Here is a 15,476-nt window from a genome sequence, read left to right as displayed (position 1 = left end):
TCTGACACCAAAGACGGTAGACAGTGCTGGATGCAAAAGACCCAGATCTGACTCAGCAGGTAGCAGAACTTAGATCCGGAAGAAGGGTTAGTGACTTCTGCCCCATGAGGCTCTTGGAAATAATAGGCTTGGGGCTCTAGGCAGTACGTTTTTGGTCTCAAAACAGAGGACAAGGGTGAGCCAAAGAAATTATATTTTGTTGGTAATGCAACTTAATTTTCTACATCTGAGAGCCTCCACAGCTTCATCCGAATTAGACTCCTAACATGCATCTATAAAGCCAAAAGATCAGAGAGATGACCAACATGATTTCTTAAGTGCTCCATTTTCTAAGAAAATACAAGGCTATCTCTCCTTAATTATTTGTAATTAAAATCATTCAGGTAATTATATTTAATGAATAATATCTCTCTTCATCTCAAGGCATCCTGAATGAGTCAGAAGGTAAACACACTTGCATCTCTGTGTGCACACACCCTTCTGTCCCCACCTTTCCCTTTGTCTCTGACCCCTCCACCCCTTCAAGGAACAAGCGATTCCATTATTGGAAGCAGATGAGTCCAAGCCCACGGGTGGATAGACAGAGGTGCAGTTAAGGGGACCCTTGTCTGGTCAATTAGACAGCCTCCAGGTCTGTGTTTATGAGATTGCTTTCCCTCACGTGACTGATTATAGACAAGCTTATTCACCTGTTAACCTCTATACTCTGTGCCTTAAAGCTCACGGTCAGAACTCACCAAGAAGCACTTGATATGTGGAACCAGATTTGCCCTGGCCCCTCTGTAAGAGTCCTCAGCTCCTGCCTTGTCCAGCTTGCCCCTCCCCCACTTCCTTCATCACTGTTTTAGGACACCAGCATTCAGCAGCCTGCCAGACACGCATTTTCCCTAAGAAACCACATAGAAGGAGAACAGAAAAGAAACACAAAGTGTCTTCTGGTCCCCTGAGTCCACCAAATGCTTTCATGAGCCTCTTGCAGATTTGTTTAGGCCCACATTGCTCTTTCCAGGACCTGAAGCTCTAAGCCAGTGCCTCCGGCCAATGGGTACTGCAAAATCCTTTTGAAGTGTGTGCACACTCCACTGCAGAAAGAGCCTTTCTAAAGGGATCTGAACTATTACTTTTCAAACCTTTGAGACCCAGATGTTTTCATGGGCCAAGAGCTGTTCTCTGAATTCAAAGGAGAGCTGGTGCTTTTACGGAGCTGAGTAGTGGCAGATGTCCAGCACGACTCATGTGGTGAGTTCACTGTATTGTGATTTATAAAATGTCCCCAATAAAACGAAGAAAAAAAATGAAAAAAATGAAAAATCTGTTCCTTATTTACCCTACAGTGGGGGGAAAAGAAACACCATAATACATTTCTAAGAATGCTTAATTTTATGTGTGTGATCATAATCATTTAAACTCTTGCTAGCATTTTTCCAGAAGCCTTTTTTCTCTTAGAAGAGCCAAAACATTTCCCTCACCCTGATTGTCACAAACAAAAAGCAATAAATAATTTCTTCTATTAGAAGCCTGAAGGGCACTTAACTACGTGGCATACATTTTAAGGGAAATCTGAGAGATGATTTTTTTTTTTTAATTCAGACTTTCCAAGAAAAGTCGAAAGTGGATCACATTTAAATTAATATTGGAAATCAGCACAGTTGAGGAGGGAGGACAAAGGAAACTCCAGTTTGCCTTTCTCCCAGTTTTTGTGTAAAAATTGCTATATATATTTTTAAAAGAATAAGTATCCATTCATAGAACACTGTACGCATGTTTTAGTAACTATTTTTATATTGCTAACAGAAACTAACTTTCCTTGGACTATCCAAAAACAATAACATGAACCTGATAGAGATAGAGACTCTGGGTCAGGGCAGAGGCAGAAGGGAGGACAGGAAGGAAGGAAGAAAGAACAGATACCCCATTGGCTCTTTTCTGCAATCAGCTCAGTTCCCTAGAGGAACCTGAGCTATAAAAGAGAATGACCAACCACTGAGCAATGAAACGTTAACTTATCATCAGGCTAAAGTAAACTGAAGGCTTGGAAATTTTCAGGGGAAAAAAAATTGTAACAGCAAGGCACTCTTGTAGACTTTACTTAACCAATATCAGATCTTGGTATTTTAATTTAAAGTGTGGTATCTTTACTTCACTTTTGATGAATACTCAGAGTGTTGCACCCTTTTTTGGGATGTAGAACAATTTGGAAACAAAAACACATCTAATTAATACTGATACTTGGGACAGATAAGAGGAGGACATTTACAGCTATTGTGAAAATCCTTAAGATATATCTAAGACAGTGGTTCTCACCAGGGGAGTTCTTAACCCCATGGAGGATAATTGGTAATGTCTGGACATATTTTTGATTGTCACAATCTGAGACTGCCACTGGCATCTAGTAGGTAGAGGCTAGGGGTGCTGCTAAACTTCACACAATATGCAGGACAGCTCCTCACAACAAAGATACATCTGGCCCAACATACCAGTCATAGCACTGTTGAGAAATCCTGCTGTAGGAAGACAATAATGTTCATTAGCTCAATAGTATCAAGGTGCAAGGTCAAAGTCACGTTAAGCAATCCTTTTCCTCAAATGAGCCAGAGTGCTAACTATCAAGACAAACAAGGGATGCTCACCTTGGCAAATGTGCATTGCTACTTCTTAGGTACAAGAAATCAGCTACAGATCTCCATGATGGAGAGGCTAAACTGACATCGGAGTGCCACCATCATCAAATGGGACAAGAACCTATCTCTTGCCAGTAGGAATGAGCAGTGTTTAGACCTAAGTGTATTTTGAATAGTATTTAGGGAAAGGCCAAAGTGCTTGGTTGACAGAATTCAAAAAAGGACAAGAGAAGAAAAATCCTTAGGAATTTCTTGATGGGGGAAAAGTGGGGATGATATAAAACTAAAAGTTTCATATGTCTTTGGGGAAGATGATAGAGAGCGAGACATCTGGATACTGGGCACAACACTTGGGACCTTACTTTTGGAGTCACTCTTCTTGAAGACCTCGATTTCTAGGACTTCCTTCCTTATACAGTAGTAAGGAACAATTTATGTGAAATTGCAAACTCTGTTCATCCTACTTTGTGCTGGTTTTGAGATAAAACACGCTTACAGTAAAAGCACTTCTTCACATCCAGGACTGGGGAAGAGCAGCAAGGCAGGGAAGTCCTTAAGGATCCATCCTTAAGGATGGATTGTGACCATTTGCCTATGTCACTGCAAAGGCCCCCCTCTCAGACCCTTGAGCAATGACTGAACATTTTTGGCACAGATTGTAGGGCCTGTAGACAAGGACAGCAGACAGTGATCCTTCTGGAGAGGCAGTATGACCCATTTCCCTCAGTTCTGTTGCTCTCCCCCAAAATACTTCAGCAAGGGGCTATGCCACCTTAGAGAACAGTATGCCCTGCCTAAGTAGCAAGGGACTAATATGTATAAATTAATCATTCAAGAGATTCTGGACACTTTCACAAAAATCACAAACTCCCAACACAGGCTGCAGATGAATTTTTATGCCATTTAAATATTTTGTATTAACATCCTTCTGACCTTTGCCTCATTACTGATTGCTTAGTTCCTTTTCCTTGAAAACCCATTTCAGTCCAGGTGCGTGCGTGGGTGGCTCAGTGGGTTGAGCACCAGGCTCCTGATTTCAGCTCAGGTCATGATCTCAGGTTTTGAGATCTAGCCCTGTGCTGGGCTCTGCACTGAGCGTGGAGACTATTTGAGATTTTCTCTGTCTCCCTGGTGTGCTCTCATTCATTCTCTCTAAAATAAAGGGAAAGAAAAGGAAAGGAAAACTGTTTCAGTCAACTTGGTCAGTTATGTGCAAAAAGTCTGAACCCTTAATATAAAACCAATTTCTTTATTTCCCAATGGTCCACTTGGAATCATAGCATTTAAAGCCAGAAGGGGGTAGCCTGGCTGGCCCAGTCAGTTAAGTGACCAACTCTCGGTTTCATCACAGATCATGATTTCAGGGTTGTGAGGTCAATCCCCACATTGGACTCTGCTCAGAGTGGAGTCTGCTTGTCCCTCTCTAATCCTGACCCTCACCCTCTCTCTCTGCCTCTCAAATAAATAAATAAATAAAATCTTGAAAAAATAAACAAAAACCTAAATAAAGCCATAAGAGAATTTGAGGACTGTATGATAATAGGAAAAGGAGGCCACAGAAACCCTGAAAGTCAAGTGTGTAACCCAAGAAAATGCTGAGTTTTGCTGTCTTCTTAGCTCCTGACTTTGATCTGTATATTCATTTTCCCACCTAGAAATAAATCTCTCATGAGAGGAGTAATATAATCAACTTAGGTTTCAGATCAGGGAAACCATCATTGTCCTTACATATTCTTCCATGCTGAAACATTTAATTTAATTATACTTGTGGTAAACACAAACAGTATTTTATATTTTATATTTATATTTGCTGATCTTGTTTCTTACACCGATCCCTCAAAAATGAATGAACTGAACCCAGCCCATCAAGTTCAGCAAGCACATTAGAAAAGGTTTCTTACTCTTCTCTAGGCATTTCTAAGATATTTTTCTCTTGGACAGATTTACAAAGTTAGCCTTCAAATCACATGTAATTACATTTAATAGAATTCAGAACTAGTTTAAAAACATCTCAAAGTGTTTCAAAGCAGACCTATCACTTGCCGACATTAAATACCATCAGCTCTCCAGCAATCAAGAAAAGAGAAGTGCTACTAAGAAATCTGCAAATTGGAAGAAAAATCTGCCAACAGAGGTCATTATTTTGGAAACTGATAGAACTAGAAGAAAGCTGGATAATTCACTTAGCCCATCCTCATGACTTTGGTGTCCTAATAAGCTGCAAAAAATGTTCAACGTTTTCCTAGGCAGATTATTTCAACGAACAGCATTTGGCTCCAATTCCAGAGAATAACCATTTTTAAATACTTACTATGCCTCACATACTAGACACATTTAGCGTTCCAAACAATTTTATAAAGGGTACCTGCAAACCATATATAACAAAAACAAGACAAGGTCACCAGAAAACTATTGGAATGCAGTCATTTAACAACTTTGAAATCATGTATACCACTCAGTTTAGGATGTTCCAATGGCTCATTGGAAATAGTCACAATTGGCAAGGAGACTGATGGGTGCATAAAATATTTAGGACCATTAAAAAGCTTTAGGACATCTAGGTCAAATTACTCAAAAGTCTTCAAAGCAAAGCAAAATCTCAATGTCTTACTCCATCCATTGCATTTATTATTTAATTTATTATCCAGATAATTTAATGGCTTTATTTCCAACAGACTTGTTCTCAAGTATGTTAATATTTTAGTTAGTGCTGAATGATTTTAGTAACTTCGATATATCTTTATATCATAAATCATTATACAATTTGCACGTAGATGCACAATTTTTTATTACAAATCATTATACAGATGTGTATTCTGGTCATTGGGGAGGGCATTAAAACATTATTGAAGAATAAGGTAGGTTACTTTTTAAAAATTCTTTTATTGATTTTAAAAAAAAGGAAGTCTAAATGTGATTATTGAATCCATCCTGTTTTCCTTAGATTCATTTGCTCATATTCTCACTTAAGAAATGAATTTTCTATGTTACTTGAAATAAACTTTATCAATTTTAATGTTCTAAATAACGATTTTTTGTATCTGATTTTTGATACTAAATTACATTTGCAATGGGCTGATTCTTGCACTTGATCCTCAGTGATAAATATAATTACATGAAGGCTGGAGAGAAGAAAATATGAGAATAGTATTGTAAGAATTTTGAATTGATTGATACTGACATGAAATCTACCCTAATGTTATACAGAGGTAATGAGAATATTTATGTCTTAATTAAGTTTCAATTCTTAAATTTTAAAAACGGAATTTAAACAGAATACTAACCAAAAGAACTAATGAAGGGCCCATCTGACTTTAAGAAAAAGACCACATTTGCTTGGTTTCCTGGCTCAACTTATCTTTATCTCACTTATATTTGACTATTAACAAGTCTGTATTTTATCTCTCAGCTTATTAGTCAGATATTGCCACTTCAAGCAAGGAAGATAAATACAGTGTAGTAAAAATATTTGCTACGTTGCAGACGTATCATAAATATAATGACTGCGTTCTAACGTTTACTTCTCTCAACTCCATGTTGGTATATCTAAATGACAATGACAGACGATAAAATTGTTTCTGTCTACCACTTAAGACTAAGTTTTTATTACTTCTTTCCAAAGCATCTAATAGAGCCAAACATACTAATACATGGTGCTTGGCTCAACTACTAAAAGTGATCTCACATTATATTGATATAAAACCCAAAGATGGATTTCAGCACCATTTAAAAACTAATAAGATAATTACTTTACCTTGTAGTAATCTAAGGTATAATCCAAATTACATTTTGTTTTCCTATTTTTTGAAAAGCTGACACTATCAGGCAGCGTATAAATCTGTCTTTTAGATTCCTAAGCTAAGCTTTCCAGAGAGCTTTCACAGTGTCTCCCTCCAAATCCTCACTGTTTATCCTTCATTATCCTCTCATGAACCCCTCGTGGGCTTAGACACATGACGGCTAAGGAGAGAAAGCTAAGAACATCAAGCCCAGTATCAATTAAAGGTAAAAACTATTATCTCAAGTGGAATTTTCCAGAAGCTGCAAGAAAGATCCACCACCTCTTCAATTTTAAGTAGGTTTATCTTCCAGACTACTGGAAAGAGCAAAATAAACTAAATTTTGTGAGATTATTCATATGGAGCAAGTCAGAGTAAGATGTGATTAAAACCCAATTCTTATCTTTTTGAAGCTTAATTAAACATATGGTTAAAGGGTAGAATGTGTGTGTGTTTGTGTGTGCATGTGTGTGTGTGTATGTATGTGGTTTGTGTAACCACTTCTTTCTAGCTTTGCAGCCCCTACCCTGAACACCTGTCCCTGTACCTGCCACGGCACCTGACCTTGCTCCTCCCTTTTTTCCTCCTCATTCCTGCCTCTCCCCTCCCTACCAAAAATTCTTGCCATCTGGTTTCCAAGTCCTGAAACATTGACGTTGCTGGACTGGGTGAAACTGATCTTGTCATCTCGCATTTAATTGCATTAATACAGAGAGTCACTATCTATATTAGATCTGTGAGGTCCTTACATTAATTTGGGACTGTTTGTATCAGATAAATTAGCTAATCTTCACCTTTTTTTTTTTTTTTGACCTTTAACTGTGCCGCCTAAATGGAACTCCAGTTGTGCTTTAGTCTTTCCTTTCTCATATAGCATTAGGGAGTGAAATATTTTAATATTTTACCTTGCTGATATAGGGTTTTCCATGTGAAAATACTTTTTCTACCTAGAGGCAAGAAGATACTCCTTAATATTTTCAACTGTGAAGATTTAGTGGTACTTTGGCTTTTAAAAGGAGGAAAGAAGATGAATATTTATTGTGGGCTTAGTGTGGTGTAGAGATAGGGGATCTTCACACACTATGCTATTTGGCCCTTGTAACAACTCTGAGGCTGCTACGAATACTTTTTGCAGATGAGTGAACCAAAGAGGAGAGAGAACACCAACTGGCAGAGCAAATGCAGGCATGTCTTTCAAGCTCAGTGTGTACTATCAATGTTTAGCCCTGTAGATTCTACATCACGATTCCTTTCTTTTCATTCGGTCAGTAATTCCATTGCTTTTTGGAATTATTTTACTTAACAGGGCTTTTTTGTACGTCAGACAAAATTGACAAAAACAAAATTTTACCCATTAATTATTTATCAAAACCTGTTTATTGTATTATTTCTATGATATACCTAGCACTGTGTTAGATGTTGAGGCACCGAAGTCATAGCCCCATTTCTACCTGTAATAAGCCTGCATTTCGGGTAAAAGAACGCAGGCAGGTATCCGATCACAGCGGGGAGCGCCTGCGCAGACGCTTGCTCTCACCCGCAAAAGGCTGTCTTGGCAAGGTTTCAGAGCAGCAGAGCTTCAAGTACCCACCCATACTAGATTATTGACTGTTTCAGAAATTCTGAGAGCCCCGTCCAGACCCCTGGACCTCAGATTTTGGCTTGCTCTTCCATAATTCATTATGGGCTCTATGGACTTCTCTTCTTTTCCCAAAGAAAGACATGAATAAGCCAACTTTATGGAGGCAGTCTCTTTGTAGGAGTCAGTCTCTTTTCCGACCTTTTATTTCCTATATACCTTCAGGCTGCCTGCTTAACCCTTCTTTGCTTTGGTTAATTGTTTGCACAATGCAGGTAATAGCTACCTTAGGAACTGCTGTAGGGCTTAATTAATTAATGTTTATAACAGCTTTGAAAATGTAGCATTAAAGCTCCCAAGTAAGCGCAAATTATGACCATTATTGACATTATCATCATCATCATTGTCAGTCTCTTTCACATATAGCCAAAGGCGGACTCCAAGAGCTGAATCATTGTGGTGCTCCTCAGGCCAGACTCTGTCTTCTGAGCACAATTGCTTGATCTGAGAATCTGAACCTACTTGTACACAGAACAATTGCTGCAAGTTCTTTCTGGCTCAGAAAAGAGAAATCATCCCCTGATCCCACTTCCTTGACTCTGTTTCTGCTGCTCCTTGCTGACCGTTCTGCTGCCACTCACTAGATTACATCTATGTATATATAAAATATGTGGAAATTCTCCTGAGCCAACTGACCATTGCCTGAACCCCCGAACAACCATGACAGCTCATCTTTCTAATTGTGTAGACCAAAAATGGTGGATCATAGATTTGAACCTGAAGTGTGAATGAACCCACCTTTGGTTTAGCAGTTGAGGCTATACCTGTATGAGTAAGCCTGTCTGGAAAGAGAAAAATTATCTTAAGCCACATAAACATCACTTTGAATATAATTATTAAGCAGCTGGTTACTACATGGTTAACAGACATTTAGATCTGTGGTTTCTAGAAGAGTGCTAATTATGGCCCCCCAAAAGTACTTACCTTAAACAGTGGAAAAATTTCATGATTACTGATGCATTTCCCTGTGCCAAAACAAAACAAAACAAAAAATTATTTTATCTTTCTTTTTTTTTTTTTCCTGGACAACTCATATATCCTCATGGTCACCTAAAATTCTTCCTCATTTAGGAAACCTCCCTTTATCAGTCAGGCCTAGGAATTCACTCCCCCACCCCAATATATGATACTTTGTCTACATCACTTACTTGGTAATTATTCGCTGCTCTGTGATGTCTCCCATATTTTCTTTTACGGTGTTTTCAACTGTTTGTATCTTCTTTTCCCAATTACAATATGCAGCCCTTGTGGGTAGCAAGAAAGAGGTGTTCACATTTGTATCCTCTGCCTAGGTTAGATCCTTGGAGATGGGACTCAATGGACATCTGTTTATTTCTCTTTTCCTTTCCAATTTATTTGAGAAAACAGCTCCAGATTTTATATTGCAAAGACTTACTGACACTCCCGCTAAATTTTATGGCAAGATTGCTATACCCTTTCCTCTTCCTCCTGAGCACATAACTAGACTACACTTCAGAGTCTGTCTTGCAATTAGTCTAGACCATGTGACTGAGGTTGGCCAATGTGATATGGTAGACGTGATGTCATTGCCTGAACAGGTCTGTCTGTATGTTTTTCTTTCCCAAATCTCATACTTACTCCTGCTGTCTTTATTCATTAGCAGACTGATTGGAAAAAAAACCCTAAGGACCTAAAAAAAAGGTAGAGCCACTGGTCATGATCTCAGGGTCCTGGGATCGAGTCCCACATTGGGCTCTCTGCTCTGAGGGGAGCCTGCTTTCTCCTCTCTCTCTCTGCCTGCCTCTTTGCCTACTTGTGATCTCTGTCTGTCAAATAAATAAATAAAATCTTTAAAAAAAAAAAAAAAAAAGGTAGAGCCAGAAGATAGAAAAATGGGTCCCCAAGCCACCAGGTGGAAAAGTGCTTCTTAAAAGAGTTATATGGCCAGGAAGATACATGGTGGTGTGCTTTATAAATGAGAAATAAACTTTTGATAAATCAGGAAAATTGGAGGATTCTGTGCTACAGAAGCCTTAATTACCTCATAAACATGTCTTATAATCATCTCATTCTTAATATATTACAAATGGAACTCTTGTTTCTCTTTTATTCCCCAAATCCACTGCTTTGACAAGTATTCTTCAAACATGTATCACATACCCATAGAATTTTTGTGAATTATATCTTTCCCAATATATCTCAAAACACATCAGATGTGTCCATTCCTCTCTATTTTTCTCCAACTCCTTCATGATCTTATACAAAGCTCTCATTATTTCTTAAATTCAATCACAGCCTCCAAACAGCTACTGGGCATCCTGTTCTTGCCTTTCTCTTTTCTTCAATTTACAGCAGCCAAACTCATATTTCTAAAACACAACTTCAGCCACACCTCTCCCTTATTTTAAATCTTTCAACGGCTTACCACTGCACCAAGAGTAAAATCCAACTCCTAACCTTGACCTGCAAGACCCTGCATGTTCAAGTCCCTGCCAGCTCACCAGGTTTATCTTAGGACAGTTTCCAGTTACCGTCCAAGTCTAGTCACCTGGAGTTCTTTCAGTTTCTCTAATAGCGTAAATTTGTATCTCCTCTGGTATCTTCACCCCGATAGTTTGCCTTGCTTTGAAGGTGTTTCTCCTTGCCCTTCGCACAACCAGTTCATATCTACATTTAAATATCCTTTCCTGGGTGCCTGGGTGGCTCAGTGGTTAAGCCTCTGCCTTCAGCTCAGGTCATGATCTCAGGGTCCTGGGATTGAGCCCCACATGGGGCTCTCTGCTCAGTGGGGAGCCTGCTTCCCCCTCCTCCTCTGCCTGCCTCTCTGCCTACTTGTGATCTCTCTCTCTGTCAAATAAATAAGTAAAATCTTAAAAAATAATAATAAATATCCTTTCCTCAGAGAAGTTTTCTCTGATCACCAGGTCTAAGAAAATCATTGACCCTTTCTTATCTTTTAGTGCACTATCTTGCTCTTTTCTATTCTAGCAATAACCAGAATTTTTAAATTATATATTCATATAGCAAGTAAGGACCTCTGGTCACAAGTTATGAAATACAAGAATTGTAGCTCCATTTTACATCAATGGATGCAATTCCTTTTTCTATTCTATTTCTAGATCCCATTCCATTTATATATGGATTAGGATATAGATTCCAGATACTCTAACAAAGAGCCAAGTAAAACAGTGGCTAAACTGCCTTTACCTTTAGTGAGTCTTGACTATTAGAGTTTTATTTCTCTCTCTTTTATCAGTCTGAGGGTAAGCAGTCAAGGCTGATAGGGCAGTTCTGAAGTGTTAAGGATCCAGGCTCTTTTTGTATTGTTACTCTTCGTCCCTCAGTAAGAGGCTCCATACTTTGGTTGAGGCAAGGGCTGGATGCAAAACCAGCTCTGGGATGCCAACTTCTCAGGCCAGTGAATGCTCTTAGAAGAACAGGTTCTTTAAAGGTTTATAAAGGAGGTAGGATTTTGAGAGGAGATAGAAAAATTGCTAAAAGGCATGCATGAGGAATAAGAAAAGGAAAGGGTTGTCTAAATGTAATGGCAGCATTTGAAAATCTACGGTTTGTTTCTTTCCCTCTTAGTTTGGATGCATAGTAAAAATGCTGAAAATGCTAAGGAAAAGTGCATGATTTCTTTCTTTCTTTTTTTTTTTTTTAAGTGCATGATTTCAACAGAATGAAAATAGATGTGATTTAAAATACAGGAAACAGTGAGAAGATGCAGAATATAGGTGGAATATGGGAAGAAACTTTTGGCAAGAAGAATGGTTCTGAGCAAAAAAGAATAGCTTTTACAACCTGGAAAAAGGGTTGGGGCTTTCGAGTCAGCAGTTCTACAGAATGATAGACAGAGATTGTTGGGGAAAGTTAAGTTTTATGTGTCTGACATATGTGTCTGACATATGTGATCAGCCCTGAAGTCAGAGATCCAATATTAATTGGAAAAGAAAAAACCTGGAGTGTGAGAATTTTGGATCCTTGGTAAAAGTGCTTTGGTGGAAACTTGCATCAAAAAATGTAACACATTTAAGGAGGATCACCTTGAATCTGCACAGTTGGCAAGATACTTCATCTTTTGCAGAGTTTTTGATTTTGTTTTCCGTGCTGTGTTATCTTTAATTAACCCTTTGGGAGCTCGCCAATCATATCACCTGTAGATCATTTTATCCACTGCTTTGTTTGTCACCAATCTCCTTCTCCCTTGAGTAATGGTGAAGTGGACACCTTTCCCTTAGTTAAGAGAAATCCATGGTGGGTTTTTTTTTACATTTCCTGATAACAAATATGTTGGAAAGAAAGGTCAGCAAAGCCACTGGCATCTCTTACATCAACCACATCCATGATGCCCAAGTTACTGGTTACTTCAATTCCTTCCAGGTTAACAAGACTCTCTGGTCTTGTCAATCCTGATAAAATCCATAATACCAGAAGGGTCACTTATATCAGTTTAGCCTTGCCATCAGTTTTTTGTTTTTCTTTTTCCTAGCACAGGATTATATACAGACAGGAAGCTATGCGTCTGGATAGATCAATATCTCAATCTTTACCTATATAAGCATCACTGTAGATATATAGATATAGGTATGTCAAAACTCAAATCTCTCAACTATTAAGGTAATAGGTATGATGTGGCAACTTGTATTCAAGAAAACTATTTTAATTTTCACTTTAAATTAATATGGTAAATTTGTATCCTATTGCTTTTTAGTGTTTAAGATAGAATCTGTAAGCTTGATTTGGCTTAACTATATATAAAATGTGTAAGCTTAAGAAGCCTACAGTTAATTTTATGTACAGTCTGATTCACATGTGAGTATTCCTTTCTTCGGACCCCACTCCCAAAAGTGAAAACTCCAGATGAAGTTGGTTCTGAGCAAACAATTGGAAAAAACAACCCTATAGGAGTAGAACCCAGCTGACTTGACCCCACCAATCCTAATGAACTACTACATGCAGATCTTCACTTTACTTCCTATCAGGGTATACTTGAGTCATTGATTTTGACAGGGAGCCATTCTCTCAGCTTGTGGGGACTGGTGGGTTGACAAGAAGCAAGCACACTGCTCAGTTTGTCCAGCATCCAATACCTTGAGGCTACTACATGCCTCGGATGCTCTCTGGGACCACAAGCCACAGGTCCGCTAGGCACAGAATATACTTGAGGAGTTTCAGACAACCTTGGGAGCAATCATCAAAGAAGAAATAATCTACCTCCATGATTTCCAAAGCTGACAAAGGTCTATTTTGGGAAAAGTTACTTAGCAGACAATATGTTAGCAAGGAGGAAAAGAGTTTAGTGTGTTTAAAAAGCTTTAAACTACTGATGTTCCAAATGGAAGAGGTTAAATAATCTTGGTCTCCTTGGAGGGCAAGAGGGGCCTCTCTTGTTGGATGGAAGGGTGTCTCAGTTTGTATGACCGAAGTATCAGGCATTTGTTGGGGAGAACAGAGGAAGAAGGCAAGAGTTAGTGAGGAAGCCAGGTCAGGAGGGACCAATATTCAATCCTGGGCAGCCATAAAATTTTTGCTAAATCTTAGTGTGACAGTTTGTGTGAATGGAATATCCACCAAGTAACTATCACTAAATATTTATTTACAATCTCTTGAGTTTCCTTTTTAAATTTCCTCCATGGGTCCCATGTGGCATGCTTTCTTTCTTTTTCTTTTTTTTTTTTTTTTGTCCAGAGGAAGGACTCTATTTTCTTGTCAATAAAAAGAAGATCCTTCTTAAACTTTCTCCATACAATTTCATTAATGGTGAAATATAGAATAATAGGTTAACTGGCCATCTACATTTTTTTCATGTTCAGAGACCAAATTGCTAACTAATTGTGCCTAAGTATGCAGACCTTAATTACAAGGATTATTAGTTTGTTCATGGGATAAATCTAGTAATTATCAGATTTGAGAATCGCTTATTACCATCTACCACAAAATGCTAAATATAGCATTTCCTTCCTTCTATAGGAAAAAGTGATAAATGTTTTTTAGACCACACAGAAAGAAGAATTTGCTGTGGCTTTTAGGTATATTCCCACATCTAATGATAAAAACAGAAAGCAATTTAAGAACATTTTCCATGTGTGTCCAAATGCAAGACACAACATCCTCTTTATAAAAGAGCCAGTGGTTACTGATGTCTCAAAGAGGCAGTTAATTCATATCTGTGTGTAGAAGGGGCTTGGGTGCATCCATGCACGTACACACACACACACACACACACACTCAGTGAGCATACCAGAAATTCAACATTGTTTTTATTTGTGTGGTTTTCAAAATGCAATGTATTCCCATAGGAAGAAGAGCTTTCCCAGTGGCTTCTGCATACATATTACATCAAGGTGGCCATTTGATTCCTCCCAAAGGATGCAGAGAAAATGACCAAACAACACAGGTGCATAAAATCATGTGACTTCTCCAGAACTGTGTGGAACATGGGAAAAACTGAGAAGTTATTACATCAGCATTTTCCCAATCCCGCAAATGGAACTCACAAAATGGGAAATATCCAAGTGGGATTAGATAGGTTTTGATGTTTTGAGAGTGTCAGAGGGCAATTATTTCTTATGGGTGATTATTGGTGATCTTTCTTTTTTCTGGGAAAAAAACACGTTATTTTTAAGGCTTACTAAGTTTACACATTTTGACTATGAATTCAGCGGCTACTTTCACAACTATCACATTTTGGGGGTTGGGATGACAAGAATTTCAATTTCCTCGGTCCTTCTTCGACCCTACTTCGGTCCTCTACTATCACCACTAGTGAACGGGGCTAGACAGTAGGGCTGTTATGAGAGTGTTCCATCTTCTGACAAGGTAAAGTAAAATAGAACATCATTACGTATCATGAGTGTGGTTTGCATTGCGGCTCCACAACTCAAAGATGAAATAGCTTGTATGTTTTTGTTCTAAGTCTCTTATTTATATTGACCCAAGGCACAAATAAGACCGTGAAAAGAGCAAACACGTTCGCTGGAGGATTTTTCTAAGAATTTCAACCAAAGACCCAAAGATAATAGCAGAAACTGGGTTCAAAAGAAATAAAGAAGGGAGAAATGATAGAATGTTCTGGAAAAGCAATTAAGGACTCTGATCATCTAAACACTACCCCAAAGAGTGGGTATAAGGCTGAGAAGTAGTTCACATTATGCGAGGGAACAAATACATGTTTTGCAAACAGGTGTCAGTCATCGACAGGTTCAGGAAGCTCCAGGGCTCTTAGAGATGGTTTAGGCATTAGGCCACTTTTCCCTGAAATGATTCTAGCAGCTTTCAAGATGCAAGAGATGATCTATTATTTTTGTATAGAAGCAAACTCTGATTTATTAGGGAGAGTATAGGTTGGGAAAGTGACCACCCATGTTTTCTTTTTTATCTCTTTTTCCAGATGTATCTTGTGTTTGTATTCTGTTGCTCTAGTGAATTGGACTATAATTTTGCAAATACTTTCACCCGTAATAACATATAATG

This window comes from Mustela erminea, chromosome 17, assembly GCF_009829155.1.
Source record: "Mustela erminea isolate mMusErm1 chromosome 17, mMusErm1.Pri, whole genome shotgun sequence".
Lineage (NCBI taxonomy): Eukaryota > Metazoa > Chordata > Mammalia > Carnivora > Mustelidae > Mustela > Mustela erminea.
Note: the sequence above shows the minus strand (reverse complement) of the source record.